The sequence below is a fragment of the Hyaena hyaena genome, unplaced genomic scaffold, assembly GCF_003009895.1.
Source record: "Hyaena hyaena isolate Hyena2069 unplaced genomic scaffold, ASM300989v1 scaffold_548, whole genome shotgun sequence".
NCBI classification, from domain to species: Eukaryota; Metazoa; Chordata; class Mammalia; order Carnivora; family Hyaenidae; genus Hyaena; species Hyaena hyaena.
Genome location: NW_024081181.1, coordinates 1,040,434 through 1,050,832, shown reverse-complemented (window position 1 = coordinate 1,050,832; position 10,399 = coordinate 1,040,434). Strand labels below are relative to the sequence as shown.

The 10,399-nt window shown below is 46.8% G+C and overlaps 1 protein-coding gene across 1 annotated transcript in view; it reads left to right on the top strand.

Annotated features, from left to right (window-relative positions):
- Positions 1 to 10,399, top strand: part of PTPRN2 (protein tyrosine phosphatase receptor type N2) — a 754,508-nt gene that overhangs the window by 44,229 nt on the left and 699,880 nt on the right. The window lies entirely within an intron of this gene.

Genomic DNA, 10,399 nt, shown 5'->3' with positions numbered 1-10,399 from the left:
GATGCCAAAAACCAGTGTTGATGGCATTACCAACACCACATGCTAACGTCTGCACTTCAGATGTACGAGGTGAGGAAATGGCCTACAGAAGCCAAGCGAAGTCACTTTGACATTTATGACAAAACACTTATCCTTTGTCTCCAAAAGGAGAGGCAGAGAAGCTGGTTTATAAAAGTACCAGGAGTGCCAGGTGCTCTGCTAGTATTATTTCCTGAGGTATTTTGTGACCACAGGATCAGGGTCAGACCTGGATTTGAATCCCAGCACCAGTCACTGGCTGTGTGCTACCTCAGATCACTTAGCCTCTCACAGCCTTGGCTGCCTCATCTGTAAAATGAGACTTCTGTCTTGCAGGATGCTGTGAGGATTAAATAAGGTCCTTTACAGAAAGCACTTTGTGATGGGGACTCCATAAATACTCGATAGGTGTGGCGTATTATCACCAGGTGTCAGATGACCAACACTGAGCGTGTAACGATGGAGATGGATGTAGGCTCAGAACATTTGTTCGGTTATTCCAAACTAAAGGAAAAACCCATGAGGTTCTGAGGGTGGAAAAGGCATCAGTGTCTCCGGGGAGGCACAGTGACCATGTCCCTGCCCTGAAGTCCCAGGGTTTGTGGGCTCCCTCTGTCCTCTGTGAGGGATGGTGAAGTTCCGGATGTCCCCAAGTTCTGTGTTTGCCAAACATCCTGAGGGCATGCCTGCGGGGGCCCGGGGAGGAGAAAAGCTCTCCTCAGAAATCTGACCTTACCATGCCACGAGTCCCTCCATTCCTTGGATCATGGAGGGTGTATGCGGCCTGGCTCCTCATTGCCCACCAAGGCCCAATATGTAAACCTGCATTGTACACTAGCAAGTAGGGGGCTGACCTTTGTCACAGCCCCAGGGAGGCTGGGCGTGCAGCTGGCTCCTTCAGTCCAAGCACCAGCCAGGACGTCGTCTGTTTACAGGAGACGGCGGTGACTGAGGGGTAGGAGGCTCTTCCCAGGGAGATGGCAGGTGACACTGAAGTGGACGCTGCAGCACAAAGGACCAGCAAGGAAGCAGAGAGGAAGAGAAGGCGGCAGCGGGCTAGCCAGGATAGGGCGCAGCTGCAGCCCGGCCCCTGAGCATTGTCAGACGGGGAGAGAGGCAGAGTGCCCATGGTGCAGCAGTCACACTTGGGCCTTGGTCCCAACCACACCAAACTTAAGTCCAGATTTTACCACGCTGTTGGCTCAGCAGTGAGCTGTCCCAGGTGCCCAGAGCGGATGAAGCAGAAGGACATGGGTGGGCTCTGTGTAGAGATGGCTCTGCCTTGAACCTGGAACTGACGGAGACGTTCCCGTGGCGAACCATCACAGTCTGTGCCCCCTTCTTCCATCTCAGGAGGGCACATCCTGAGATGCCTTCTTAATCCGCCTTGGACGTGGTTCCTCGGTCAGAGATGAGCTCTGCGGGACTCAGTGTGGGACCTGCTGTTGAGACTGTGGGGAGTCAGGGTCAGGTGCTGGGCTCGGTTTGCTGTTTCAAGATGCTCACACGCTTTTCTCTATGTAGATGAAGTGCTTACTTTTGAAGGAGCAGCCCGGGGATATTTAAAAGGCAGGCTGCACAAGGCCCCCGGCTTGCAGGGTAAATCTGTGCTAAGTACATGCACACGGCCAACACAGCTAGTACCCGTGGCTAAAAGCACTTAAAATGCGAGTAAAATAAAAAGTAAATCCACACCTTAGTGCATTTGAATATAAAATTTAAAAGATTCTCTGGACATATGAATTCATGGTCATATTTTTAAATGAAATTTGGAGAAATAGTTCATGGGGAAATGTGCCAGTTGTTCATTACCAGTGTATCTCTTTGCAGTTTCTAACTGTGGAAGATTGTAGCTAACACCCAGAGCATTATTTTCCCTGAAATACGTTTGAATCTGTGATTTAGTTCCCTCCAAGATTATCTCCCAGGTGTGCTGAAAAGACTGACCTGCAGGATTGAGGCTGCTTCCCCTCCAGCAGGTCACCAGGCTCAGGTTTGGGAGTAAGACCTGAGGGTCCAGGCTGCTTGGCCTGCTGCCCCCAGCTGTGTGAGTCGAGTGAGTTCCCTCATGTCTCTTTGCTCATCTGTAAAATGGGAATAAAATGCCAAGTTCATGTAATTTTGTTTCAGTTATAAGATGAGGATGTAAAGCATTGAGCGCACTGCTCCGCACACAGTTGGTTTCCACAAATGTCAGCTGGCTCCGCCCCTGCCTTTTCACTCCATGTCCTGTTTGGACCATGCACTGGACACAGGTATGTAGAGAAGGGGTGCAGAACAGCAGTAGTCTAGACACAGTCTGTTGCTAAGGCAGGACACCTGCTTTTGTCCTCAGTGCTTAGGGAACAGGGAGGTCATCTCTTGTGGAATTCCAGGGAGCATTGCAAAGCATGAGACACCATGTAGAGAATCGATCACATCTATTAATTGAAACAGATAAGGTGAATTATGCTGGATGCCTGGATGGTACCAGAATCATGAAATATGGGACATCGTGTTTCTTCTCTGGAAACTTGCAATTACACCCTAATTAGTGATGGGAACACATGAAACAATTAGACGCAGATTTTTTTTTTTTTTCAAATAGTTTATTGTCAAATTAGTTTCTACATAACACTCAGTGCTCATCCCCAAAGTGCCCTCCTCCATGCCCATCCCCCCCTCCCCCCCACATCCATCAGTCCTCAGTTTTTGTCAGCATTCAAGAGTCTCTCATGGTTTGCCTCTCTCCCTTTCCCCCACCATTTCCGCCCTTCTTCTCCCCCTTGTTCCTCCGTCAAGTTCCTCCTAATCCTCCTATACGTGCAAACATATGATATTTGTCCTTCTCTGCCTGACTTATTTCGCTCAGCATAACACCCTCAAGGTCCATCCATGTTGCTACACATGGCCAGATTTCATTGTTTCTCATTGCCATGTAGTATTCCATGGTATAGATAAACCACATCTTCTTGATCCATTCATCTGTTGATGGACACTTAGGCTCTTTCCATGTTTTAGCTATTGTGGAGAGTGCTGCTATGAACATTGGGGTACATGTGCTCCTATGCCTCAGCATTTCTGTATCCCTTGGGTAAATTCCTAGCAGTGCTATTGCTGGGTCATAGGGGAGTTCTATTGTTAGTTTCCTGAGGAACCTCCACACTGTTTTCCAGAGGGGCTGTACCAGTTTACATTCCCACCAACAGTGTAGGAGGGTGCCCGTTTCTCCACATCCTCGCCAGCATCTAGAGTTCTCTGATTTGCTCATTTTAGCCACTCTGACTGGTGTGAGGTGGTATCTCAGTGTGGTTTTGATTTGTATTTCCCTGATGAGGAGGGATGCTGAGCATCGTTTCATGTGTCTGTTGGCCATCTGGATGTCCTCTTTGGAGAAGTGTCTGTTCATTAGATGCAGATTTGAGATTGTCCATTAGTGGATTTCCACAGGATGACTTCAGTGCAGCAGCAGCACCAGTTGCTAGGAGGGAATCTACTGGAAATAAATGTTTATAATTGGGCTCATCAATTATTTGGGAAACAAAAGAAGACTCTTGAAAACAATTTCAAAATGAAATGCAATTCACAGTCCTGGCTGTGTACTTTGTGAAGCGTGAAAAGAAAGCAGCTTACACAAGACTCCCTGAAAACTCGGTACTGATTCTTGCACTGCCTGTGGTCTAGTGGTCAGCGACTCTCCAAATCGGAGTTTCCTCATTGCCCCAGGAAGACAGTGGAATTCCCATGGTGGTTTACTTCTTTTGGGAAGCCAGAGTCTTGCTTCCAAAGCTGGGAGAAAGAGATCTTGAGCAAAACCAGTATTTTCTCTTGCCAGCTCTAAAATGACGACTTTTCAGCATTTTGAAAAAGCAGTTCTGCTAGAAACGGAAACAAGTAAAATGTATGAAGTCAAGCTGAAACTGGCAAATATTATAAGGAAAGGAATGTTTATAAATAAAAATGAAGAGGAACAGTCGTTTATCAGAGGGCTAAATAAGAAATAAGCTGATAGCTCTGGCAAGGGAAACTGGTAATGTAGAGTAATATGGCCCAATATTTAGATTTCTATGCAAGAAACAGAATTTGGCAGAAGAGCCTGGGGCGGCTGCTTGATTTGTTGGTAGGATGCGGCCTGGTGCTCTCTGTCTGTCTGGGGCGCAGTCTGCCCTTCCTCGCCCTGCTCACGGCGGAAGCTGTTCTGTGCGTCCTGTGGCCACGCCCTTGCTGTCTGGCCCCTGGTCTGCTGGCAGTGGGGGCCCAGCAGGCCTTGCGGAGGAGGAAGGAAGCCTGAGGTTTCTTTCTCTGGCTCCCTCCCAGCGGTGACCTCCCTGTCCCTGGGCTGCAGTTCAGTGCCCCCTGTGGTGTCTTGCTGTCTGTTCCCGTGCTCCTTCATCTGGGGCCTCAGATATGAACAGCCCATTTGCTGCCAACCTGGAGTTCCCCCATATTCCGCATGGTTCCTCCACACCCCCTTGTAAGTAGTCCTTCGATTAAACACCTTCCAAATTGATCTTAATTTCACTGAGCCATCTGTCTTAGTCCGTTTGGGCTCCATAGCAAATACCACAGACTGGGCTGTTTAAACAGCAGACGTTAATTTTTCACAGCTTTGGGCACTGTAAGTCCAAGATCAAGGTGGCCTCAGATTTAGTGTCTGGTGAGTCTCCTCCTGGCTTGGAGACAGCTGCCACCTTGCTCAGTGTGCTCACTCAGTGGAGAGGGAGAGAGAGGGCCCTGGTCTCTTTCTCTTACAGGGGCACTGATCCCATCATGGGGCTCCACCCCGCATGGCCCAATACCCTCCCAAAGGCTCCACCTCCTGAGACCATCACATGGAGGGTGGTTATGGTTTCAACAAAGGAATTTTGGAAAGAAGTCATGCCCTTCATAGCACCATCTGTCTCCACCTGTTATTCTGACTGCCAGGATGTTTGCCCATCTCTTTCTGGGTTCGGACTTGGTTGACAGTGGAGCTGGAAGTCCATTACGAGTCAACTGTCCAGTTTGTCTCCTATGCACCTGGTGCAGAATAGAGATGTGGCCTAAGTAGGCTCACTTATGTAGTTTTTTTTCTTATTATTTGCTTGTTTTCTTGAAAATGACACTGAGATTACGAATCTAATCAAAGTCACAAATCTAAAATCTTCTCTTCATTCAGCAAGCTTCTACGTACCCAGCCTTGGACCCTGAGCTGCAGTGAAGATTTTCACTTAAAAGGCATTTCAGACATTTTGATTTAAATTTTTGTGTTGTCAGGATTATTATTTTATTTTATTTTATTATTTTTTTTAATGTTTTTTATTTATTTCTTTGAGAGAGAGAGAGACAGCGTGAGCAGGGGAGGGTCAGAGAGAGAGGGAGTCACAGACTGAAACAGGCTTCAGGCTCTGAGCTGGCAGTCAGCACAGAGCCCGACGCGGGGTCCGAACCCACGAACCGCGAGATCATGACCTAAGCGAAAGTCGGACGCTCAACCGACTAAGCCACCCAGGCACCCCATCAGGATTATTATTTTAATTGACAGGATCAGTGATATTTTGGGCCTCACATCAACAGCAACCACAACAAAACGATTGGGGGATGGGCTGGGTGTGTAGTTTTAGAATGTTCTAACCCTTTGGGTGTGAACTAAAACATAATATTCTTTGTTCATCTTACCTATTATGGAACTGGCCTTTTAGATTATTCATGTTTGAAGTATTTTTTCTGAAAAAAAAGTAACACAGGTTCATGGTAGAAAATGTAGGCATTCTGTAAAGAATGACGAAGAGAAAACCAATACCACCTAGTTTAGCCACTGTATTAAGGTTTGCTGTAATTGTTTCCAGTCTTTCAAAATTATTTTATTATTATTTTTAAATGTCTATTTATTTATTTTTGAGAGAGAGAGAGGATGAGCAGGGAAGAGGCAGAGATAGAGGGAGACAGAGAATCCCAAACAGGCTCCATGCCTCCAGCACAGAGCCCCATGTGAGGTGTGAACTCAACCAACTGTGAGACCATGACCTGAGCCAAAACCAAGAGTCAGATGCTTAACTGATTGAGCCACCCAGGTGCCCCCAGTCTTTTTTAAAAATGGTTAAAAAAAATAACATGGTTGAGGACATATTCTATATACAATTTGTATCCTGCTTTTTACACTTTGCATTATGTAAGTAGTTTACTCAGTAATTGAAAAGCTTTTCATAACCTCATATTTAATGGTTGCCTACTGACTGCCTTCATATATTTTGAGTAAATAACCATGTGAATGCATGAGAAGGAGCTTCTATACAAGGATCTGATCCCTCAGGAAGTCTTTCTCACCCCTCTGGCTTTAATCTCTCTTTGCTGTGCCTTTGACAGGCAGTTCAGTCAGAGAAGGCGAGTCGTAAAGGCAGTTGAATATTGGGAGAAGGGTAACAAGCATGTTAAAAGTCAGGTACTGTCTCCAGGCCCTGGTTCTCCCAACAACCTGCGAGGTCCTGTCGTCAAATCCCTGTTTTACAGAAAGTAAAACTGAGGCTCTGGATCAAGGAAATAACTTGCCCAGGTGCCAAGCTGGAAGGAGATAGAGTGGGGATTTAGGTCAGGTTTGTTGGCTACAGAGCCCATAAATTTCCCACTGTACTATTTTGCCAAGAGTATCAGAGACTGAAGCTACTTTTTTCTTTACAGTGTTGTGGAAGGAACGTGATAAACCTTTGCTACGGGTAACTTGGAGCTTAAATACTTCCTTAGGTTCTATGAGTAAGAGCCACAGGGAAGAAACCCATGGGAATGTAACCTTTCCAGGTTGTGAAATCGTTTGGGTGATTGATCACACGGGGATTCCGGGGGGGCTGGTCAGTCTCTCAGGTCTCTGAGGTGGTTGTGTGGGGTGCTCAGCGCTGAGCGGGTGTTGTGTTCCATTTTGACAAGTCCCACTTGCTATTGGTGCTCATTCCTTAAGCCTCAAAGCGAAACTTTCTGTGGCTCATCCACTGCCTCACGTCTGTCATGCCCCTTCTCCCTAACTGCAGAGTAGCAGAGATGCATATATTGTCCCTATTCGTCTGGCGGCACGTCTTTGTTGTTAAGCCATCTGGAGTCATAAAGCATATGCGGAATGTCTTGTCTTCAGAGAACTGATGGCACAGTTGAGAACAAACATTATGTTGGGAAAGCGACCAGTGATGATAAGCAGTGACTCAGCTGCGGCCTGGACAGTGAGAGCCACCTTGGCAGAGAAGTGTGTCCTGGAAAGGGCTTGTGGTGGCTGGCCTGGTGGCACGTCTCCTGTAGATAAGATGGGAAGAACTCTCAGGAGCGTGAGGGAGGGAGGATGGGCAAAGCCACCTTTCAGAAGTCCAGCGGTGAGTTCTGGAACATCCATCACAGCACAGAGCTGTTCCTGACTGGCGCCCAGGGGAAGGGCAGTTATGACCAGGCACTGGACCCTGGGGGATGGGCAGGGACACCTCCTTCAGGCATCTCTGGGCGAGGTGTCCCTCCAGCAAGGGCTGTCAGCTGGCTGGGGTTGGGGGCAGTTCCACAGCTGGGGCTGCATAAAGCTGACAGGTAGGCGGTGGGAATTTCTTCGTACTGTTGCTTGGGTTTTTCGTACACGTGCTTCCGTTTGTATCTTGAGAGGAAGTTCCTGAGGCTGTGTAGAGAGCCCATCGGGGTGCCTCGTAGAGCTTGGTAAATGCTCTGTGCTGGGGAAGCTGATAAGCACTGTAGCTGGGAGCTTCCTGATCGATTGGCCGATTGATCGTTCTGTTCCTTGTTGCACGAGTCCCTGCGAAACCCTGGGCTCCAGGAGCTCCTGCGGCCTCCACACAGCGGCGCAGCGCGGGCGTGGGGCTGGCGGGGCCGCGGGGGCCCAGAGCAGGGCGCCCCGGGCACCTCCTCATCCCCTGAGCAGCTTTCCCAAACATGGGGTTCAAGTTAGTAGATGGACATGTCCCTTTTTCCTTCTAACTCTATAGTCTTTAAAGCAGTGTAAATGGATTTAAGAATAAGCATGTTTATATGATCTGTGAAATGGAAGCACCCAGACTGCTTGGGTTTTTTGCCTTTTCTGGTCATGTAAGTGAACAACCACCCTGAATGCTTTGGCTTCTCAAACCCAGGTAAATGATTCAGGCAGCAGGTTCCTAAGGATGAGTTCAAGCTTCCAGATGATTCTGGAAAGGAAGGGGGTGGGTGGTACCATTTGTCTTATGGTGTTAGTTGCCAGCATATACGTGAGGAGGTACACATTTGTATAAAACTGGGATAAGATGTGCTCCTGTATAATCGTAGTCCTTTATTACCTTATTATGGCTGGGGCGGCGGTGTGCTAGAATTGAGGCTGGTGTTTTATGATTGCTTTCGTGTGATACAAATTTCTTTAGCTATTTTCCCAAAGACGATATTTTAATGGCTCATCAGTTTTATGTTTTCATGAATCCTCTGAAGGTTGTGCACCTCTTGGTCAGGCCAGTTTATTTTTATCCACTGCTTTCCAGGAGGTTGTTTACGAAATGGAGGCTTCCATTCACTCATAGCGGACAGTTTGCTTTGTCGGAGTGTTTACCGACGTCTTCCTTCGTTCTTCTGTGAGTGTGAGGGGCTGGGCCCCGGCTCACACAGTTGAATGTGGCTCACAAACTCGAATTGAGGGGGGGCTATTTTCTGCCCCCGTTATTGGTCCGCGGGGCATGGGTTTCTGTCAGCGGGCCTAGTGAGACTGTTCAGATTCCTATGTGACTTGATAGGACTGATGTCAGGGGGAGTGCTCCGCAGAGCCCCTGGGATGGCTGCACGACAGAGCCAAGTAATGGAGCATGGCTCCAGAGCTGTTATCCGAAGTGCCCCTGTGGGAAGGGAGCTTCTGGAGAGCCACTGTGGCTGCTGTAACTTGGGACATTAAATTCAGTGTGAAGACCTGAGCTTCATTGGCCAGAGTACTGCTTAGGGTTTCTCGTTTGAGTCACAATCTTGTTTTTGGTGTTTGTTTTTGTTTATTGTTGGCCTTTTCGCAAGAGCTAGAGTTAGTGTGTTTCCCTTTGCTGTGCTTATCATTCATTGGGAATGCACTGTAATCAGAAGTGCTTACTCGGGGCACCGGGGTGTCTTAGTCAGTTGAACGTCTGATTTCAACTCAGGTCATGATCTCATAGTTCATGAGTTCAAGCCCCATATCAGGCTTGCTGACGTCAGTGCAGGGCCCGCTTTGGATCCTCCATCCCCCTCTCTCTGCCCCTGCACTCTCTCTCTTAAAAATAGATAAAAATTAGAAGAAAAAAGTGCTTACTCGGTTTACCACTATTCTTTGAGCAAAAAAAAGAGACAGATGAGTTCCATTTGCGACCATAAAGTTTCTTATTGGTTTTTCCTTTATTTTTTTCTTTAAAAAATTTAAAAAATTGGAATATAGAACAATTTCAAATCCTTTTGACCTCTGGATTCCTTTGGCATTGGTCAAGGAAATAGTCAGTTATGCTTAAATTACAGACTTCATTGTAAATACAGTAAAACCTTGGTTTGCGAGCATAATTCATTCTGGAAACATGCTTGTAATCCAAAGCACTTGTATATCAAAGAGAATTTCCCCATAAGAAATAGTGGAAGCTCAGATGATTCATTTCATAATCCAAAAATATTCATATAAAAGTGATTGTAATACTGTAACATAATACAAAATAATAAAGAAAACACAAAATACAAAGGAAAAATAAATTAACTTGCACTTATCTTTGAAAACCTTCATGGCTGGTGTGAAGGAGATAAGAGAGAGGAGGGATATTGTATAGGATGACTTTCACTGTCACTAGTGGAATTAGTACTATCTATTGATTCAATGGAATCTTTCTTGCACGGGGGCCTTTGAATATGCTTGCACGGATGTTGACTACAGCACAGCATTAATAAACTCTTGTCATAGGCCGTATGTAACGTAACTGGCAATAAGGCAGCAGAGGAAAGGGTCTATATCTGCAGGCAGCCTGACCTAGAATGAAGCAAAGGACTGTCCATAGGTGCTTGGAAGTGACAAAAAATATACTAGTGCTGGTTGTTGGCACCTTTCAATGTTCTGAAAAAATCATTGATTTCTGCCAAACACCATGGCCTGAGCATCTGAGCGTGGGGGGCGATCACCCACAATCCTGCAGCAAGATGGGGGGGGGTGAGGAACCACTGGCTCAGTTGTGATCATGTGACATTCGGCATGTCGTACGACTCATAGTGCAAGACATTGCTCGTTTATCAAGTTAAAATTTATTAGAAATGTTTGCTCATTCTTGCGGAAGGCTGTCTGAACAAGTTACATGCGATCCAAGGTTTTACTGCACTTGTATATATATGTAAAGTTGGTTGTTCCTTTGTGCTTTCCTCTCCCTCCAGCTCATGCTCTCACATGTGCACACACAGATGTGCATGTTTTGAGGTGATTTGA